Source organism: Larus michahellis, chromosome 6 (assembly GCF_964199755.1).
Source record: "Larus michahellis chromosome 6, bLarMic1.1, whole genome shotgun sequence".
Classification (NCBI taxonomy): Eukaryota; Metazoa; Chordata; class Aves; order Charadriiformes; family Laridae; genus Larus; species Larus michahellis.
Genome location: NC_133901.1, coordinates 34,855,911 through 34,878,191, shown reverse-complemented (window position 1 = coordinate 34,878,191; position 22,281 = coordinate 34,855,911). Strand labels below are relative to the sequence as shown.

The following is a 22,281-nucleotide window of genomic DNA, read 5'->3' as shown; positions in this document are numbered from 1 at the left end:
TTTGAAATGTAGCCACTGGATTTTTTCATAAAATTGAAACATCAAGAAGAGTGTTCACTTAGTGTAATGCATTAAAAAGCAATGTCCAGTCTAGTTTAAAAAGTGAAAAAGAACTCTATGCAGCTCTGTGAAAAACAAAGGTCTAAGGAAGAGTTCCTTCCAAGTTTAATGTGGATACCCTGCAAAGCTGTTTTACTGAAGTATATTCTACTTACCTTGAGATAGACAAAAATGTCATGGCTTAGCATGAAGGAGGGAAGGGAGAGGATACCTTCATTTTCTTGACCATTGCCTGAAACTTTACAGATGAGGTTTCTTCGTCCTAGCATTGTCAGGGTGAAAAAATTTGGGAAGAAAAAAGAGTGAGGGAGGATGCTCAGTGCATTGATAGGAAGTATAAGGAAAACATACTGACAACATTAGCAAATAAATCAAACACAGATGTAGAAGTCAAGTTTCTAAATCTGCTCATTAAATATTTACAGTTGACACCCTCAAAATTGGAAAATATGTTGACATCTCAATTTATCTTTTTGAACAAACTGTCATACCTGGCATGGTATGAAATTGATAACAAAATAAACTGATCCGGAAAAGTCAGTTACGCTTCTTGAATTAGGGAAAATGACACTTACTGAAAAAATGTAGTGTGTCTTTAGAGTCTCTTCATGTCTATCTTCATACCTTCACCATTTTCTTTATATAGGGTGATGACAATTGCATTTGCTAGGGTACAGAAAGCTTCCTGAATCTGACTTCTTGGAAGGTTCTTCATTAGCATTTTCTGGTTTTACTGTGGTGGGGCAAGGGATAAATATGATGAACATCAGCCACGAAAGCATGAACTCTTGTGCTGTTCCCATCTGCACACAGATGTGAACTGTAGGAGGCTGCAGTGGTCGTGCTTTCTTAGTCAATCTTGGAATTGGAAAATTATTTTTTTTTTTTTTCCCAACAGAAGAAGACAAATGTTCAGATAATTAAATGCACCTTAACATTGCATTAATAAATAGATTTCTATTAGAGAAGGAAAACAAAAATTATTTAGATGTGTTTTATTTTAAAATCAATCCGCTTTGAAACTCATGAAATTTTGGTCTTAGGTGAAAGTTGAGGGAATGATGTTTTTGAAGAGGTGGGAATGTATAGAAAATGGTTGGTTTGTAAAAGGAAGCAGGAGATAGGCGTGCAGGAGTTGCTAAATTCTCCAAATATTTGTTTAACCACTTCAGCTTGAGCTGTTCTTTTTCTACCACAGAGGCGAGCCCCAAAGGGGTCCCTTCCATGGCTTTTCACACGGGATGCACTGGAGGCAAAAGAGTCTCAGCTCAGGGAATCCCCTGCAGTGCCCACAGAGGTGCCACCTCCTTCCAGGAGCGGCCACCAGCAGTGTCCCCTCCACACCTCTCCTCGCCTTCTGCGAGTGCCCCCGGCGGCGCCCGCCGTCCCTTACCTCAGCAACAGCACCACAAGCTCCTCTGATTGGCCAGGGCGCAGAGGTGCCCCTCTCTGATTGGCTGAAGTGCCACGGGGCAGTGCCGTCTGGCACCCAGCCGGCTGGAACCGGCTGTGATAGGCTCCAGGCGGGTCCCAGTTGCCGCCTCACAGCTCACGCTGCCTTCGAAGTCTCTCCGGTTATGCCCAGCACAGGGTGAGTTTTACTTTGAAATATGCTCTTCCCTCTTCAGCTTCCCTCAGGAGGGACCCTCTTGCTGTGGAGAAGCAGGTAGACGTCTGCTTCTGGACATGGCTGTGGAAATGGGCAGCACGTTTGGGCTTACGCCTTGTTACTCCTCTCTTACCTGAGGGTGGAGGGGGGCTTTGGTTTTGTTACATGGATTTTGGCATACGGAAAGTGCATTTCTTCTAGCAGAATGATGTTTCTAATCAGATCAGTTCTGTATTAACAATTTCTAAATCGCATTTGTTCTCATTTTGTTCAGTGGGCTGGAGCCTCAAAATTTATGTGGAATGGCACGAAACATAAGGAGGTATCAAAATACTTTGCCCATTTTAAGTCTGTGATGTTACATTCGTTACAGGCTTTATAAATCACTGAGTCCAGGAATGAGGCAAATCTGATATTCAGTCCATTTTCATATGCTATTTGGCTCTTTCTGCCATAGTGTCACATTTGTATTGATTTTAGTATTGACTGACTGAAAAACGGGAGAATCTGAGTTGCATCATCCTTGTACAGGCAATGTGGTGATAATAGAACAAGGTATTCTTTAAGAACAAAAACATTCACAGGGGAAACATACTGTGAAACAGAGTATCTTTTTGGATGCTTGCCTGTGTGTATATGCATTAGTGACTTGGTTATAGTCACAGACTGTGCAAATAAGTGAGAAAAAACAGATAATTAAAATTACTGCATCAGGAGGAAAAAGTCACAGGTGCAGCTGAAAAGGACTTAATCCATAAACAGGGGCTCAGCTGGGCATTTTAAAGAGAACGGGCTGCAAAGAGGCAAGCAATAGTACTAGAAGCAAGAGGACAGCAATTGAAATTCTCTTTCAGAAAGCGAAAAGAGGGATGTGGATCCTGTGATGAGGGTTGTGTGGTTGGTTTTTTTCCCCTTTCCATTGTGATTTGCTATAGTAAGGGCCTTTCATAGGACATACAGGTCTTGTTATTGCAAATGTCTGGGTAGAAAAAAACTGAAGTATTTTAGATTTCGGAAACTTAGGTTTGAGAGTCTTGTTTGTCACACTATGGAGACATAAAGGCAAGATGGACAGTTGCATTGAACTGCAGGCAGGTTGGAGAAAAAGATAAAGACTGCAATGGAGTTTATTTAAACCTTTTGTAACAGAAAATTGACTGCAATCAAGATGTAAATAGCCGTGATCATTGTTAACAAAAAGGAAAAATGTCCTTGAAAGAGACTTCGAAGGGTAGGGTGAGAATGGCAGTAACTTCTAAAATTAACTTTAGAAATGTGTGAATTAAGTGCTGAGAACAGGAGATCTCAAGTAGAAGGGAGTGAACTTTTTGGACAGTTTGTCAATTTGTGATGAAAATGCTCTAGTTAGACATGGTACCAGCTATACACTGAAGCCTGGCTTTTAAATATTAAAAATACTACATTGTGAAGCTGTATAAAGAAATACAACTCTTTCCAGAATAATGTTAAGAATAATGTTGTGGATGTGATTCACTGGGATGAGCTGAATAGTTTGGCTGTTGTGCTGAGCTTGACTAGTATGAGGTGCAGCAGCAATCACAGGGAGCTCCCAGAAGGTGCATGAATAATGATCTGAATCTCTAATTTGCCTTATGTCAGGCCTAGATGTGGAAGCATGCCTACAAAAAAACATAGCAAGTGTGTTCCAGAAGGTGTTAGTGAGGGGTTAGCTAATTTTCTAATAAGTAGGCAGGCTGGAGAGGAAGGAGCCAAGCAGCAGTATCTCTTGAGGTCAGATTGTTTGGTTGTCTCAAGGAGGGAGGAAGGCTGGAGGACGCTCTTGATTAATAGAGTGGATATAACTCCCTCCAGGTCCATATTGTGGCTCTGTTTCTTAATCCTGAAGCATTGAGGGGGTGTGGAGAGCCAGCAATGGGATGTGGGCAGTGAGCATGCATGCCTTTTGTGGAGATGGGGTGAAGAAGGGAATACTCACTGCCTTTTACCAAATGGTTACGAGGAAACTATGACCTCTCACATAGGGATTGTCACAGGTACTAAGAGATAAGTCGTATTAATAAAACTGGCTTCAGCAAGATGCAAAGCATAAAGATTGTTTAGCTCTCTAGCTGATTCTGGCGCATATCTGGTTGGCTCATTCAGCCTGACTAATACAGACTTTACCTGTCATCCCACACACAGGCAGGATTTTTTGCTTCCCTGAGCGCTGTCGCGTGCTGACCCAAAGCCCTGCTCTGGAGAGACAAGTTGTGTGTCACCTCTGAGAGGAACATCCTCAGGCAGTGACAGCTCTTAGTCGTGTTGCTCTAATGCAGTAATAACCACATAACTTTAACTTGTGCAGTCTTGAAAAGGTCTCAGCCTAGGATCTCGAAAACCTTTATGGTTGCTTTGTATCTGCACAGAAATTACCATTTGGAAGAAAAATACTAGTCCATCAAGCACTGAACAGCAAGCAAAAAGAATTAAGTAAACTCACATCTCCTTGTTTTTTAGGCTTAGACTTCATAAACTTTTATGCCGTAATGGCACTGGGATTCCCTGACCTTTTAACTGTGAAGTAATTCTAATAGGTATAGCAAATAAAAGGTTGTAATGTTTAGATGAGTGAAAATGCATGTTTTCTTCATAAGCTTGTGAACTGCGTTCATGAAATCTGTACCTGTTTGCATGTTACTGGTTGGGCTCACTGTCATTCATGTAAAACATTTCCATCCTGATTTTAAATGGAATTTTGCCAGTTTCTTGAAACAAAAATGGGTTTTCAAGCCAGGAGTCCATATTTCTTTCTTACAGAAATTGATCTCCCCTGTAGTGCCACCTCTCTTTAATCCCAGGAAACAGAGAAGGTAGCATAAATAATTGCTTTAGAGGTGCAAAATTGTTACATCTTCTGGAGAGATTAATTCACTTTTCAGTATGGGGGCACTATGTTTCGGCTCTGCTAACAATAAGAAAAAAAGGGTGGAATGGGGACTCCTTGGCTTTGAAGCTGTACCACTGCAAAGAAGAGAGTTTAAAATCCACAGACATACATAGAACAGGAGAAAATGGTTCTGTAACCCAGTGTCTAGGCACCTCCCAGGGAAAGCAGAGAGCGGCCTTTGTTAGGTCACGGTTCCCAGCAATTCCCCTGCTTGAGGCAAAGGCTGCTGCATGTAAAATAGAAATGGGTTGCCAGCCTTTACATATAAGCACCCTTCTTAGACCCTGTATGTTCCTTTACAGTTATTGCTGGTTTTAGTAGGGTTGAGAGTTGATTCTGATCCGCTTCAGTTGCTTCTGACAATGAGGTAGTTAGCTGTATGTGAACTGTGCTTGTTTTCTTCATCGTGTTCCAAATTAGGACCTGAAGCTCTTTCCTTTTGTACTGAGGAATATTTTGCTCTGTATCTGTGAGAATGGGGAAGATGGTGGAGGGGTAAGTGTGTTTTGCTTTCTGTTATTTATAAAATACTAATTGGACCTTTGCCTTCAAATCTAACAGGTGACAATGGCATCTGTATTGCCTGGCAGGACTGTCCCCTGCAGTTAGTTTCCATACCAGTGAGTACTTTGTGCGTTGGAAAGGGCACTGTGACAGCCCCAGTCCCTGCCTCAGAGGAGCTGTGCCTCTTCCGTGCTCACCTCGAGTATGTCCTTTTAAAAACAGTGCACATCAAGAATATTTGAAGGTTTGGTTCTTTGTCATACTTCATTTTTCTTGAGCAGTAACTTAAAATCCTTGGAAGTTATCATAAGCCTGGCTGATTTACAAGTAGATTTTTCAAAAGGCTGTAAATTCTGCTGATTTTATTGGAGCACCCAAGCCAGGTCTAGGGGAATTACAAGCAGGGGAATCCAACAAGACACTTTTTCTTCCTTATTGGCTTTCTCAAGAGAATGAATAAGTTTTATGACATTTTCCATTCTTCTTTCATCTTTGTCACAGGAATGGATTGGATATTCCTTCTTCAGTAGATTTTCTTTTTCTTGGAGTGTATTTTCACAGGCTCTTTCAGTTTTCACTGGACATTCCCTTGCTTCCCCCATGGCTGGTGAGGTTGTAAGTGGGGAAGCTGGTGCATTGCTGAAAGGGTGAGTCCTTCAAAATGTAGAATATTGAAAAGGTCAAAGCGATTCTATACAGCACTGTGGTTCAGTGCATTCTGCGGGTATTAACATTCGGATACCTTCCACTACAGCAAAAATTGAAACAAGGGGCGAAAACAATCCCTTCTCATGACAAGTATTGCAAGTGGGATGCAGAAAGGAAATAAACATTTACCCTGTTCCTCTAACTATTTTCACATTTTATTCACCTTGTGCTTGTCTTAAAGGACAAAATCTTATTTACTATTAGTTTCTAAGTTTTATTTTGCTATTTAATATCTGAATTCTACTTTCAGAGCCTCTTATCAAAAATCAAACTGTAAATTGAGCGCTTTTTTTCCCAATTCTATGGCTGAACCAGAAAAATAAAGTCAAAATTCACATTTCTGACCACCCCCAAGCCATTGTTTTTCTTCTCTCCCCCCTTCACCCCAAGAAAAACATGAAGAATTGTTTTGGTGGGGTTTCTTGTTGGTTTAGCCTTCAAAAATTAAACTAACTTTAATTTCAAAATTTCTAGCTGAAGCTAGCTTTTGAGACAAGATGCTTGAAATTGATAAACTAAAATGTTTTGCTTATTGTGGATTTTTTTCAAGAATTGCTTTCCAAGTGTAAAGTATTCACAAATACTTTTGATCCACCTGAAATGGCTTTTTTGGTGCTTGAGAGGCTTGTTCTGGGCTACGGCCTGTCTGGAGCCTGGGCTATAAGGCATGATATTAACAAAGCTTAGGCAGGTGTGTTGCTGTGCTGATGGTGTGCATGTTGATGGGGTGTATATTTGGTCCAGGTAGCCATGGGAAAATGAAGTATGAATTGTGTAGAGCAGAATGGGAGAAAAACCTCAGTGACGCGTTCAGTCTCACTAAAACAATTTCTCGTGCTCCAGTTTATCCTAGTCATTGTTTTCTGTAAGTCACTTTTGTGGTTGATCCTGTACTTTATTAAAAAAACCCGCCTATCTTAGCATGTCTGACTTTGTCAATGCAAGTTTAATGAAAACCTTTCACCAATGGATTGTTGTTCAGCCAAGTAACCCTTTTCCATTCATTGAAGCTGCTCAAATAAATACAAAGTGGGATTAAATTCTCAAGGGTTTTATGTTACAGTATTGACTGCTGAATGCTTTTTCTTCAACCAAGTGCTTATTTTGCAGTCCCAGCTGGGTCTGTTTGGGGCAATAATCAGCGTTGTTTGAGGCAGCTAACAGGCACTTTCAGCATCCTCCCAGTGAGCAGAGAAAGGCAGCGTCTTGCGTGCAGTGTGCTCTCACCCACCGTGTTAGGTGACACAGGCATGATGTTTAGAGCTGTGCTCGTAGCACAGATTGCGTTCAGAGAAATTACAGGGAGGTATTGAAAAAATCGTGGATATTAGCAATCTTGCACGGAAACCTCATGTGCTTCAAGTCCAGTACTCACAGACTGAGCAGTGGTCTTCAAGTAGTTGCTGTTGTATCAGGCAGGCTCTGCGTGAGAGTTAATGCACAGATACTTGATACTCTTGTTATTCCTCACTCTGCATTAATGGTACGACTGAATTCACAGGGTCTATGGTGAGGTGGCGGCATGACTGGCAAGGTTTTCTATCAAGCTTTCTGATATCAAGCAACCGAAGTGTTAATTTTCACTTGAGAGTTCTGCAGAGCTGTTGTTAGATGCATTATGGCTAATTTGCAGTTATCTCTTAGGCTGTAAGACACTGGGCTTTGTATTAGTGTTGCAATTGACAGCTTGTGAAGTTGGAAAGCAGAATGAGTTGCTGTTTAGGATAAATAGGAAGCATTATTTATAAATAGGAAGGAAGAAAATTGACAGCTAGAGCAGCATGAAGAAACCCAAGAAGGGTACTTTTAATAAGCTAGCATTAGACTAACCCATTCCGACAGAATAAAATAAAGCAGGAAACAACTTGTCAGGAGGTGCTGCTTTGCTCTGGAAGCAGCAGGTTTTGAAATTCAAAGGCAGGAGATCCTACACCTTCTTCTATACCTGAACTGTTAAGAGGAAGGAGTCTGATGTTCATTGCACACATTGCTTGTGCCTTGAGAAGGAATGGTGGAGCACCATACTCTGCTGTCATGGAATGATGAAAGAGCGCTTGAACATGATTTTTCCTCCCACACCAGGCTAAGCAGTCCTAATCTTGCTCCTGAACGCACATTTTTGGACACCCCATATGCCAGATCTGGCACTTCTGTAACCTTGTGCCTACCCCATCTAGTGCACTGAGCCTGCAGATCACTAAACTGGCCCCGCTTACAGCTCTAACTCTTGCTAGCTTCTGGGAAAACCCCAGCCTGAGGGAGAGGAGGCTTACTTTCACCTGGTGTAAATGTAAGTAGAGACTGTTTTCACACAGCTAATTGGTGAGCAAAAGAGAAATAACTTTAATTGGGAAAATGGACAATCTGAATGGATTTTTCTTCTGCCCATACAACAAAATACTGTTGGATCTCAAAGTGACAGCTGCATTAGGAATGTCTGTAAAGAGAGCTAAAATAAATTTATTGATCTGAGGCTCGTAACAAAGCCTCTTACCCATGCTGCATCTTTTCAATTAAAAGAGTGTACAGTATTTTAAGCTCACCAAAGTTCAAATTATAACAGACATTCAGTACGCATCTTTTAATTGGCTGTCTTGATTTATAATCTGGGTAGAGAATCCTGAGTTCCATTTCACAGGATAGTAGAGAGACCTGTCCTAAAATACTACCATAAATTACGTTTTAGGTACTTACTGAAACTTGTCTGACGTCAGCATTAACTTTGTAACAATGCATGGCATTGACTAAATATTTAAACAGTGAAGATTTTTAAGTAGCTGTAATTGCAGGTTTTTCTTTTTGTGTTGGAAAGTTATCTGTTCTATGCTTTACTAACCTATTTCTAATACAAAAATTATGCAGATTATCTTTTTAGTGAAGATTCTTCAATATTTTTGTGGCAAGGTTAAGATTGTATAAGAATTTAATTGATTTTGATTGATTTGCCAGTATAAAGAGGAGCATAACTAACAGGGGCTGGTGAGTGTGGCTGAGAGTACAGAAACTAAGAGGATATTATGTGAAACTGTTTAATCTGAGACATCATTCACCTGTTCTTCTTTGAAAACAATCCCAGGAAGGGGTACATGTGAATAATTTTAGAGGATATGTGTTCATTAGAAAGAAGACATCTGTTTGAGTCTTGTGTCATTAATGAAAGGCATGCTATATTTACTCTGCTTCTGGAACATTTTGTTCTCTTGGAAAGAGATTACCTCAGCAACGTAAATTGTACATACTAGATTGTCAGTCATATTCCAGTAGGACTTTCCAGCATCACCTGTCATTGTCTTTACCCTGCAATGTGGTTTAAATCTCTCCTCTGTCTCTCTTCCCAGGTAAAAATGCAGTCTTTTTGTCCTCATCTTTACAAGCTGTTGGCACGGATGAGGAATTCTGCGATGTCGTGTCCTGAGATCATTGCTGTGACTATTGCTGTGCCCATGCTGTGTGTCTTAGTCATCTGATCTCTCCCCACATTTTTCACACCACCACTTCTGTGGGTTTTTTATATGTAGCTGCTTTGGGAGTGTGAATTTCTGTCCTACACCATCCTTGTGCCATGTCATTCCCTCTCTCTTTCATAGTTGCCCTACAAAAAGTGTTTCTGTCTGATGCATGCAGTTGTTATCCATCCTTGATATTGGACTGGTAGAAAGCTGGGGCCAGTTTGAGCATAGTGAGCACTAAAAATATTCATACTTACCGCTTCTTTGCATACCTCTCTCTCCTCTCTTAATTTGTTTACATATTTGTCATAACTATGGATTTTGATTCCAAAAGCTCCCAGTCTATTTCTTTTTATTTGTTTTTACAGCACCTTCTGTTGCGTTCTTTTGTGGTTATTAATGGGAACTCTGGATTGGATTTTATAACGGGTGAGACGCTGAGTCTTGAATTGTAAAACAGGTAGATTAACTTCTGCTAGGAGGAAGAGCTTCTTTGTAAGGAAAACAAAGATGCTGGGGCTTTTCTGTGGCTCAGACATGCTGCAGACTTGCATGTTCCCTCCAACCAGCTAGTCCTTGCCAGGATGCTTGAGCGACTGGATCATCTCAAATTATTCAAGGCTCAGTTACCTTCACATCTGCTAGCTTGACGCACTCACATGTGCTGTAGCTTCTAGCAGCGTGTGTTGTTGCGTCTCTTCAGCAATACGAGTACTTTTTGTGACACTAAACCAAAAGTTTGGTATCAAAGAAATGTGAGGTGTTCTCTGCATCAGATCTCTGCCTGCCTCTACTCCACCATATCATTATTATAAATCACACGGGCTGATGTGCTAATTCTGCCTTTGCTGAGTAAATTTAAAGGAGCTCACAGTGGTCCCTGAGCCCATGGAGAATCCCCATTAAAAAAGAAAAAGAAATGAAACACGCATATTTTGGAACAAGAAGAAACAACGCCAAAGTGTTATTTGTTAGGGAAGCAAAATTAAAATGTGGTCAGAGACAGGATGGCAGGAGGTTGCCAAGCTGAAATGGTTACAGGGAAGGAGGAAAAACTGGGATGCTGTAGATGGAGCAGAGAAAATGCTATGAATTGACAGAAAAAAAATCAGGCTGGAAAGCAAAGAAACACATGTCCTGCTTTTGCCATACAAGAAGTTGGCTTCTTCAGCATTTAATCACTACCTCTCATATTCTCAAATACTAATTCATTACATGTACCATCAAAATTCTCAACTCTTCCTATATGTTAAGTGTGTTTATAGATAACACTCATGTAGATGTATGTTACGCTGTGGAAAAAGCTCAAAAAAAAAAAGTAGCAGTACCATTATTTGTGTCTTTTAAAGATTTTGAACACAGAATATGTGCTTGCAAATGCTGAGTTAGCCTCTGCAAAAGGATGAAGCTGTATGATCTTTTGGTTATTCTAATATGACCTCAAATTCTCAGGTTTCAATTCTCTTTTCCATCTAAAGAACAAAATAAAAGAAGAGTTTCCACTGCTTGAACCCATTTCATTTAGATTGCTTGAATAGTTAAAAAAGTTAACAATTACACAAGTCGCTGTTAATGATGGGCTAGGAAATAAAGGAATGTGAAGTAAATGTGTATGTTTTCTTGTTTGAAGTACAAAGTTACTGTATGGCTGTATTAGTAGGGAGTATTTGTATACAGACATGGCGACCTGTGCAACTTACATTCTGTGCTTAACTGTAAGGAGAGAGAGAGAGAGAAAGCATAGCATCCTGAATGCAGGGCAGCTGGCATTGGCTGAACTTGAAGGTCAGGTCAATAGAGACAAAAAATGTAATGGTGTGGTGTGAAATGCGAGGTTACGGGTTATGCTGATATGAAGTAACGATGATGCATACCAGAACAAGGCAAATCCTGGAATCTGTTAGTATTTTCAGGCTCTCCAACTCAGAGTAGTTTCAGAAGGGAAAACACTTTTAAAGCCTAAGCTGCCTGCAACTACTATGACCTCTTCCTAAATGGTCCTTTGCGGAAGCTCCTTTGCTGTTTGCTTTACTCTGTGGTGGTGTGCATTGTAAATTTCTTTTTTTTTTCTTCTGTGTTTTTTTGCCCCTTCCTCAATCCCAAATGACTCCTATGCATTCCCTTTTCAAAACTAATGAAGGACAGTGATTTTGGTATCACTTATACTACTTACGGATTTGTTCATGCAATACATTTTGTACAGCAAGATTTATACAGACTTATTTCTACGTAGTCGTATCTTTTGGCCACTGCCTGTTGATGAAATGGTCTTTCCATCAGATTCTATCCCATGCTGAGACAGTAATGTGTCATATGTGTTGTGAGACAGCCAGTAAGGTAGGAGGATCTTCCTGTAAGAATGGGATCATTATAGCAGTTATAAAACCACTACAGTTATTAAACTTCATCACTCTCTGAAATCGGTGTTCACAGAGCCTTCATTAGCAAAGCAAAGACTTGATTATAGGCTACTGTTTATTTTGGGTAATGAGACTTAAATTTGGGTAGCTGGGATTTTCTTAGGTAATCAAAAATGTATCTAGAATCTCTTTTTCTGAAAATGTGTTCCTTGTGTTTAGCACAGAGAGGAGAACTCTTCAGCAAAGCTTGTCCTTATTAAAGTCATTGAGGTGATGAGTCCTGGGTTTGTGAATGTGAGAGCCTTTCATTCTGTGATTTTGCTTCACAAAGGTTAAAATGTATAAGTATCTTTGCTAGAGATTGTTGGTGGTTAGTCATGCCTTTGAACGCATGCTGGTTGCTCATCCATTTTTCATAGGTTTTGTGCTGTGGCTGGAGCTCTGCTTCTGGTCTTCTCTGAACTAGTCCATTCTGAAAGCTTTTGCCTGGTTTCCTCATGACTCACAGTATTTTGGTGAGATCAAAAAACTAGTTCAACAGAAACACGAGATTATCAAGTTTAACTGTTATGTCATGTCAACAGTTGAGAAGCCATATTTAAACTGTGAAGCAGAAGGATATTTTCGGTTTTGGACGTGACTAGGGAGTTTTGAGTAGCTTGTTTATACAGAAAAAAAACCCCAAAACTCTGTGTCATCCGCTCATTTTTGATAAATGTAGGTTTACCACACTTTCCCCTAGGAGTGCCATAGCAATGACAAGGTGTTTCTTCCACCTTCCCCTGTTGACTTGGTGCATTGAGGAGAAGTTAACTCCTTTCATCAGAATTTACTTTCTGTACCGTGATTGTGTGTTAGACATCAGTATGTGTGATGTGGCAGTTCCCATGCTTTTAGGCATAACTCTGCATTGTGACTGCTTTTGGACTAATAATGAAAAGGTGTAAAATTTACTGTATCATTTTAGTTGCTCACTAATGCAGTTCTCTTTAAATTTTATGTGTGACCTTAATCTCCAGGAAGAGATTCACGAACACTTTTCAAGATCGCCTGTGTGTTTCTCACCACAGCTTGGTGAGGCACCAGTAAACTTCGGAGAAGTTACATACTGGTCCTTGAAAGCTCTCTAGTATAGGCTTTCCCTTCTCAAAATTGCTTAAGTTCAGATTTTAAGAGAAATATAACATCAATTTGAGCTGTTGCATATCATAAATTTCATATTTGATGTATTTTCTCTGGAGCCTAGTGAATTAGAAGGCATTAATTTTGCCATCCGGGGGTGCACCTGATAATTTTACAAACTGCTGCTCAGGTTGTAGTACAGGAGTGCTGAAGTCTTGACATTTACAAGCTGAAAATGATTTACACTTTTAACAAAAGTTTTAGCAGTGTAAACAGCGTTCGGCAATGGTATACAAGCTAACCTGTGCCCTTTAATGTTATTACCTTCCAGAAGCTGCCAGTCCTAAATGATTAAACGATAAATCATAACACACTGAGACAACAGCAATCACTGGGGCCATCTGAAAAAGACAGACTTGCTGAATTTCTTGTATTTCCTGGACATAGTCTGCTCTTTAGAATGGTTTACCAATGAGGGCATTTGGATTAGAGGTTTTCTGCTGTTCCTAGTAAAATATTTTACCTCTAGTGTGGGAGGCTTTGTTCTGGACTTTTTTGGGGAGGGTTGTAATTTAGAAGTTCGTATTCCCACATTACTAGAAGAGCTGTAACTTGAATTACCTCATCTGAAGTCGATAGCACAGTTATGGACAGACATCCAGACTAAAAAACAGAAACTGTTCTGAATTCAGGAACATGCTTCTCATTGACATAAATGAACTTCCCGTTCTGATAATGTTATGGTTTTTATGGCTTTTATATAAAGTGAGCATGTGTTGATTATCTGCGGGAGAAGTATGTTGAAGTTTCTGCTCGTGTATGATTTTGTGGATTTTCAGTCAGAAATATAAAATGCTGTAAAAATAAACTATGAGAATTCTTTTAGGCATTAGGATGTTAGGGAGATCGTAGGTTTTCCTAGGAAGGTATTTACTTGTATTAGGTTTTTAAAAAAATAAATCACGTCACCTTAGCTGGGTTTGTTGGGTGAAGTTTCCAGTATTTGACTTTGTTTCTCCACTTGTTAAATCTTCTGCATTCTTAAAGGCAGTGCTGGTATTACCAGTGCTGTCTCTGAAACTGAGATAGTGGTCATGGCAAGGAGCAGTTCTCAGTAAATACACTGCAGTCTGTATGTTGTGGCATAGTGTTTTTAGAGGAGAAGCTTATGTATTTGATGCATGCGTGTACCCGTGTACACACACACTAAAGTGCAACCAAATAAATTCAAAATTTTACAGGGTGGGTACCTCTGAGTCCCCACAGTCGAATACTAGGGAATTAATTTCTACACATACAAACTAAGGAGAAAAAGAAGTATAAAGAGCATAATATTAATGTCTTGTCTGCAGAAAATGGCCTACATGGCTGCCAGGGGTTGAATGGGTGTAATAGCATTTTAATACTTTTCTGGGATTTGTCTCTGGATGACATACCGGACTCTGAAGCATTGAATCCAACTCAGACGCTGAAATGCTGTGAACCTTATCCCCTTTGCAGCTGCGGTATGGCCTGGCTCCATGCTTTCAGTGCTGTGTGACTTGTCTCTCTCAGCCATTCCTCCCAAGCTGCCACAACATCCCTTCCTTCTAGTTCTCCACACACACCTCACCATCCCAGGAAGCCATGGTGCAGCAGCCTCCTCTGTCATTTCTCCATCCAATCGGGTCTTTCCAGGTGACTTCTGCTGGAAACGCGAGTAGAAATTGCATGTGGCTGTCTCTACACCACCACCTCTGCATGCTTCTGCTTTTATAGCGAAGTATGGGGGTGGGTGTCAGGCAAAAGGAACATGCATGAAAATAATGAACAAACCTCCCTTTCTGTGCCAGTATTGCTAAACTTAGCTGTTGAAGTACTCTTCATTGAAACACTGAATGTTTAACATCACAAAAAAGTACCAAAATTCCACCCGTGGGAGATATTATAATCCTGTCTGCCAAAATATATGTTTGTTCTTTATAATTTCTCAAAGGAGGGTTTTGACTGCCAAAAACCCATTTGATCTAAGTTTTCTAATACTGTTTGACATTATGGTAATAAAAATTGACTTTGTCTAATTCCATTGCTTGTGAAACAAATTGCCAAACTGAGCTCAAATAAGCAAACGTATATTTAGTAAATGTATTTAAAATAATTAATTTTTATTGGAAATGACTTATTACTGGTGCTGAAAAAGACTTTATTGAACCGTTTGGAGTTTATATTCTCTTTAGAATCAATATTTGCTTTTTCATAGTAACAGTACATGTGTATATCCTTTAGAATTGCAGTCGTAAGCCCAGTACTAGAGTGCTTCTGTTAAAGCATGGAACAAATTTGCTTTAGGAAATAAAAGGTATAAATACAGGAACTTAGTAAAGTTTTATATGGACTAGAGTAACTTTTTTTTTTTCCTCTAAAAATCTTTATCATAAAAGAGTAGAGTTCCATAAAAACAAAGGTGTAGAGAACTTATGATTAAGAGTGATTTCAGTAAATACATTGCACTTCATACATTAATATAGTTTAAGAATTCAATCTGAAATTAAGGAATGCTGTTCTTTTGTCCAGTTTCAGGACATTAATTCCTTTATATTTTGTGAGGTAATGCAGGTGGTGAGTGACGGAGATTGTTCCTATAATGTAGAATAGTCCAGGTTCAGTTACACAGGTGAAGAAAGGGAGTCTGAACTTCCTCAGTCGGAAGAATTTTGTATCTGTGACAGACTGAGACAGGCTGTGGTGATGTTGATTCAGAGAGTGCCTGTGCCACAACAGAAATGTTGTCTGTGTTCTGCTTTTATTCTCTAGTTTGATCTTAAGGCTAATGAAGGCCTTTACATTAAAGGGAAGGTTTAAATTTCTACCACAGCGCTGTATTCACTTGAAGTGTGAAGTGAAAAGCAATCCATGCGGTACTAATGGTATCGCACTGGCTGTGGCTCTGGGAGGTGTCCTGCACTGGGTCCTGGATGGCAGCTACAAAAGCAGTGCTAAGCTGGTTGAGGGGGGAAAAGCTCTTTCCTGTTTTGCTCAAAAATGACTCTTCAGTGCATGAGGAAGCTGTGATGAAGAAGGTGACAATAATGTTAAGACACTACTGACAACAGCCTAGATCTTTGGCAAACAGGTAAATTTTAAAATAATTATCTTTTGAGAGCAAAGTCAGCATTTTCACAAAGGCTGATTCTGTTAGTAAGTAAAATACTGCTTATGGCATATTTGGTAGACCCACAAATCTGGCTCAGTTTCTTTGCCTCTCCTTGAAGTGCAATGCGAGAACTCTTCCCAAATAGGCAGCTAATATACATTTTATTCAGACAACTATTTAACTTTCTCCTTTTCTTCTGTGCAGTGATGCAGCTTCAGTAGACCTGCAGAGACTCTCCATTTTGACTAGGCTTATTCTCTGAAGTGATACTAGAAGGGGTCTTCAGCTGAAAGAAGAGAGGTGATCAAAATTTTCCTAGGCAGAGAAGCTTCAACCTTTGTATGTTAAGGTGAGCAAATAATTTCTGTACTCTTACATAGTTTAACAAGAGTGGGGCCAGTGCTTGTAAATTGCCATGGAATGTGCATCTTGATTGTAGGCAGATTTTCTGTATTTTATAGGTTACCAAGCCTACCAGTCTTGATCCTTACAGGATTTAGCTGTAGGAACGCCTAGGCTGTGCATTGTCAGTGATCTTCACTGAGACATTTAGGCCCTCTAGGCTGGGGTTACGTCAGTCCTCGGTACAAGCAACAGTTTTGTAGGCATACAGGGAAATTTGGTGGCCAAAACTTAGAATCATAAAATGCCTCAAGTTGGAAGGAACCCATAAAGGATCATCAAGTCCAATTTAAGAAGTTAGATTACAGAATGAACAGACATGGACTTACATTGTAGTTCAGGACAGTTAAATACAGACCTTTTTCTTTTCTGTTTTCCTTCTCTATGTTGCTGTACTAGAAAGCATGATTTGTTCTCCCCTGTGCCCCATGGGCATGTTTTCTTGCTTACAGTTTTCATCTAGGCGTATGATCTTCCCTGAGTTAAATGGGCATATCCAAGTTCACAGCTGTATGACCGGATCAAAAAGTTGATGGGCCAGGTCTTCATCTGATGCAGATCAGCTGTGCATCTCTTTTTTTTTTTTTTTTTATTTGGCCAAAGTTAAAACATAGTTAAATACAAAGAAAATGTAGGAGGTGCAGAACTGTTTTAAAATGCAGTACATATGTGACAGACTCGTGACAGACTCTTTTTACTGTATTATTTGCAATACACTGCTCTTTTATTATAAACAACCCAAAAGGTGTGAAAAGACTTCCTAGTAGATACTTCAAAAAGATCACTATTGCACTAAGAAGAGCAAAGATCATTTTTCAAGCAAATATCAGCCAAATATGTAGTAAGTATCAGCAAAGATTTCATTAGATTAACGCAATATTTGACTTTTGTATATTTTTTCACATTTCATATCAGATAGCAAAATAAGCTCTACATATTGAAACAGTATCAGCTGGTTTCTACTAGCAAAACCCACTAGGGAAAAAATAATAAAATTTTGATCTCTTTCATTTTAAAAGTGTTGTTAAAATGAGCCTTATAAAAAAACAAAAACAAAACAAAACCAGAACATATGTATGACCTCTGAGAGGCAGAAAAAATGTAAAATTTTGTACATTTTAAACTTGCATTCAAGAAAAACATTCCCAAGAAACTGCGTATACAGAAGAAATACAGATCATTCTACATTTCAAGAAAATATTACTTCACTGAGACCAATTTAAAAGAGAAAAAAGTTGCTTTAAGATAATACATATCTGCAAAAACTGTCTTCGTTTAAACCGAACAGGAAATAAAAGAACCTTAACATCTTTGTTATTTTTCTGTTCAGCCCCACTCCTTCTACTGCAATTGATTTGATTTGGGTACTTAGTACCCAGTTCGGCTATCCACATAGCTAAAGTAGAAGTCGGAGGAGTAGCTGGATATCCAGTGGGCTTTCACGTGATGGTTGTTGCCGGGGAAACCACTCCCCTGGTACCCATGCAGCGAGCAAGTCCGCCTCTTCAGGCTCACAGACACAGAAGCGTCAGTCTGTCAGTTGATGGGAAGAAAGCAAAACAGCAGTGGAGGAAACTTAATACGGAGAAGTAATTAAAGTGTTTAGATACTTCAAATGTAAAAGTTAGGATATTATTCTTAGGGAGTCCACCAAGGGGACTGCACTAACTCTCACTAGAATGCCTTGAAGGGAGTTACACTTCTGTTCTCCTTCATGGGGATAGTTGTCAGCTCAGCCAGTACTAGTCAGTCGCTCTGTTGATTTAGATTATATGTGTGCGGTTCAGCCTCCAAACGAAAATGGAAATTACAAAGTTGTAGCTGTGTCAAAACTTATCTAAAAGACTACATCTCTGCAGGGCATTAACCCTGCACTAGACACAAGCAGACTTCCGAGTCACAGGTGTCCCTTAAAATGCATCCCACTGGGTGGTATGACTTGCTTGGCCATAAACTATTGGGAAAGGGATGTTTTTCCTTCTCACTGAGTGTGCAATTAAAACCAATGTATTGCTAGGAGTATACTTGAAAACTGTCAGAAATAAACGATCCCCAGGACTACCAGCCACAGAAGATCTTGGTACCAGCAGCTAGGCCTTTCAGGGACATCATTCCCTCTGGTGAGCTGATGGTTTCAAAGGCCTATGGGGTGTTCTTCCCTACAGGTAAAATGTCATAAGGGACAGGAGTCAGAAAGAAAGAGTCTCCTCTAAGCATTATTTAAACTCAAGAATTTGGAAGGTGAGATCTATTACTTGTTTAAATAGTTCAGTAGAAATGCCCATTAAGAATATAGATTAATTTTTAATCGTTGGAAAGCTCATGAGCATATTTCCCCTTCCCTGAAAGCACCTGCCTAAGAGCTGATCTGAGGCCAAGATGTAGGCATTCGTTAGTTCTTTAGCATCAAAGAAGCTGTTAGTATTTCATATTTTGTAATGTTTTGACTCAGATGATTCATATCTTACTTTTTTGTATTGTATGGAACACTAAATGCCTGTTTTTTACAAGTTTTCTGGAAAACAGGACGGAAACAGTAAGAGAACCCTTTTGTCAGACCAGATTATCTCACCAAACTCTCTTCAATGGAAGAGAAGTCATCCTGTGCCCACCTACGAAGCCTTCTTGCTTTAGAAATCTTCACAAAAGGAAGAAAAGAAGCTGCATTAAACACTTTTCTGACAACATCCTCTGAGTAAGTGACGATTTAGAATTTCAAGGAAATGTGGGATAGTAGTCCGGAGGCCGATATGGCCATTTCTGTCTTGTTTTCCATAAGTTGTTCCTCTGCTTCACATGCTCCCTGTTTTTTCAGTTGTGCATATTGCATATAAAAGATGGGAAAAAGATATATTTGGTTTTGTTGCATCGGTGTTACTCGAGCTAAATAATTGAAGAATATTAACTTTGTTGTTTTGGTCCAATTCTAGTTTTGATAGTTATGCTGTACACTTAAAACTGTCTTGGCAATTGCAAATGATTCATCTTTCTCTCACTTCTTACTAACTTTTGCATATTGCTGTTGTGTATAGTAAACTTTAGCTGTCTTTCTCCCATGAGGGGCTGAAAATTAGTCCTGTAAGACATGTACTTAGCAAATCCGTTTGTAAAGTGCATTTGGAAAGCTTGTGAATGTGTCGGGGGGTACCGTATAAATGTAAGTTTATTAATTCGGTGTGAATTTAGTTACACATTTTTAATGCAGTATAGATTTCCCTCCTGGAAATAACCCATAAAATTTCTGTTGAGAGAGGGGAGGGAAAAAACCCACCTAAATTGTGTCTGTTTTTTTTCATATATTCATAGAAATACGGATTACTGAATGGATTATCATGATTCTCTCAGAGCATGCCATTTCTTGAATGATGCTAATACCTTGATGATGGATAGTCAATGTAGTTGGGAGGGCATTTATAGTAAATACAATTGTTTTATTTCCCTGTCTATACATATATATTGTATTTTGCCAGAAACACACATTCCTATAGCCTTGCTGTTTTTAAATGCTACCACACTATAGTGCATGTCTTGAATCATTTTTTTAGAAATATAATTTGAGCTAAGTAACTTATAGATTGTAAAATACCTATATTTATGGCCTAATAAAATTTGCTAAATTCATTTTAGGCTTGAATACAAAATTTTATGTGTAATCATGTGGGTAGGTGCATACATTATATTTTGAAATGCCAGTAATTTACTGAAATGCCTGTTTACATAGACAAACGTTAAAATGTGCTAAATAATTGCCTTTGGACCTTCAGTCTTATAAAACAACATCCTATATGAACAAAAGATGGGTCTTATTAATTCGTGTTTTTCATGTTCAGAGGCTGTGCTAGTTCTTTTTTCCATTTTTCTCGCTTTTCTTCTTAAGAACTTCACTTCTTCATTCTGTTTTCTCTTGCCTGTAGGTCTTCCCTATGAATGTGAAATGTTAAAAATAAACAAACAATGGCATGCTTTTCATTTAGAAATTAAATTGCCCCTTTAACATATAACTGTTCATTAGCCAGCATGTAATTAGTTTTGCAAAAGTCAATCTAAAACTTGCATACCTTGACGCACAGTTTGTTTTGTTCTTCTCAATTAATGCGTTTGAAGAGAAACTACTGCAGGTCAGTGCTGGCTGATAGCAAGCCTAAACATAAAGTCACCTCCAGTGTGGATACCCAGGGAAAAGGACACTGAGCCTTACAGGACTGGCATTTCATCTCTTTCTTCAGACCTCTGTACTACCACGAAACTTTGTGGAGCCGAAATCCTCGGTGGCCTTAACAGATCCAGGACTTACCTTGCTTTATACTTACATGAGAGTCAGTATGTTGAAATAAATGCTGCTCAGCCCACCTGGTCTCTGCATTGCATCCAGATCGCCTTGAATTAGTCCCATTGAAATTATCCATAAAGTTACATGCATAAACAACGTAAGGAATTAGCTTGAATTTTTAAGTAGGCGTTTGCTATATCAGTGCTTTATTAGTAACAGATGGAAGTTACTCTTAAGGCTTGGTGATGGTACTTGCGTTATTTAAGAAAACTGTTTTACTGTCTATAGTTGTCTCTGTAGGTATCAAGCTGTAGAACAGCGATGTGACTGTACAACTCAGCATGGATCCCAATTCTGTTCTAAATTAAAACTATTTGAGTTTTGTATTTCTAGGGCACAGTATTTCAGACACTACCTTTCAATACCTAAGTAAGTACAGATGGCAACCTGTCTGAATGTTAGAAGGATGTGCTAAATTGTTCTTTAACTGCATCGCTAAATACTGGGTTGATTATTGTGCTGGCTAGTTTGAAAACACAGACTTCATTCAGAACATGTTATAGCTTCATTTATTTAGGGGTAAAGGAAAATCTCCCCTGATTTTCCCTTCAGGGAAGTTTCCACGCTGAATGAGTACTACCCCTAATCTTCCTCCTGCAAAACTTACAAATTGCTCAGAGACTTTGAAGCTGGAAGCAAAAGGAGATCATGGGATGCCATTGAATTAAAGAAAATGGAAGGGCTATTGTAATCTTATCTGTAATAAGCCAGAGCAGTGTGGAGTGAAGTAGGAGCTCTTCTGTGCTGACATTGTGATGATGACACCATCTTCTGAAACCAGGATATTTTGCTGCTTAGAGCAGCTATGGCACTGTGAGGACTCAGGGTTCCTTTTCTTTTTTTAATGGGAATTTCTGTTTCTGTCTTCATAGCTCTAAACTCAGTGACTGCTCCTTCATCCTTTCTTTCTACAGTGAGCATACACTGCAGCTGGTAAATCATAAAGGACCCAGGGCGTGAAGAGGTTTGTGGAAGACTTTGGTCACCAGAGTGCTCAGCATGACCAGGGCAGTAGCTTCCTCAGGGGTTCCTCATGTATTTGAATCAGCCCCGGCTGTGCCCTGAGCTGTCCTGACCCACAGCAGCTGAGCCAAGCTGATGCTGGCAGAGGCTTTCCCGCTTAACTGCACTTGAATGTCCTTTTTGGATGGACTGCTGCAGCGCTCAGAATGTGTGCAGGTTAATTCTAACTTCTCACAGACCAGATGACAGCCCCATGAAGGCAGAGAAGCATTTAGGATTATGAGGGCTAAAATTAACCTCTGCACCCAGCCGGCAGGCTGTCTGTCAGGAAGCCCTGCAGAACAAGAGTATTGCTTGTTCTCCTGCCGGTTGGAGGACATGAACACAATTTAGGGAACAGCTGCAACGAAGAGAACAAACAGGTCTGGTAGAAAAGATTTCTGTTCGGGTTACAGAAAAATAGAAACTATTACAAAGTGATTTAATTACTTACAGATTAGGATCAGTGAGTCAGATCTTTTGCTAACATTTAACCCCCTTTACCCACTGAGTTCAATAATGGTAATTGATAGTGGTGTTTGGCCCAAGATATTAATTCAATCCAGCGAGTCTCACTTCATATATTTGAATCTGATCATTCAGGTGGCATTCTGGGTTGCGTAGTAAGCAGTTTATCTCCCAACACAGAGAGGCCTTGATAAAAATTTATCATTGAGGTCTGGAAGATTTCAGA

The 22,281-nt window shown here is 39.5% G+C and overlaps 1 long non-coding RNA gene across 1 annotated transcript; it reads left to right on the top strand.

The window, feature by feature from the left end:
- The first annotated feature begins 1,565 nt into the window (after nt 1–1,565).
- On the top strand, nt 1,566–20,527 carry LOC141745343 (uncharacterized). Its single transcript, XR_012587744.1, has 4 exons — nt 1,566–1,651; nt 16,058–16,202; nt 18,767–18,950; nt 20,360–20,527. It is a non-coding gene; the product is annotated as an uncharacterized LOC141745343 (long non-coding RNA).
- Nucleotides 20,528–22,281: the final 1,754 nt, after the last annotated feature.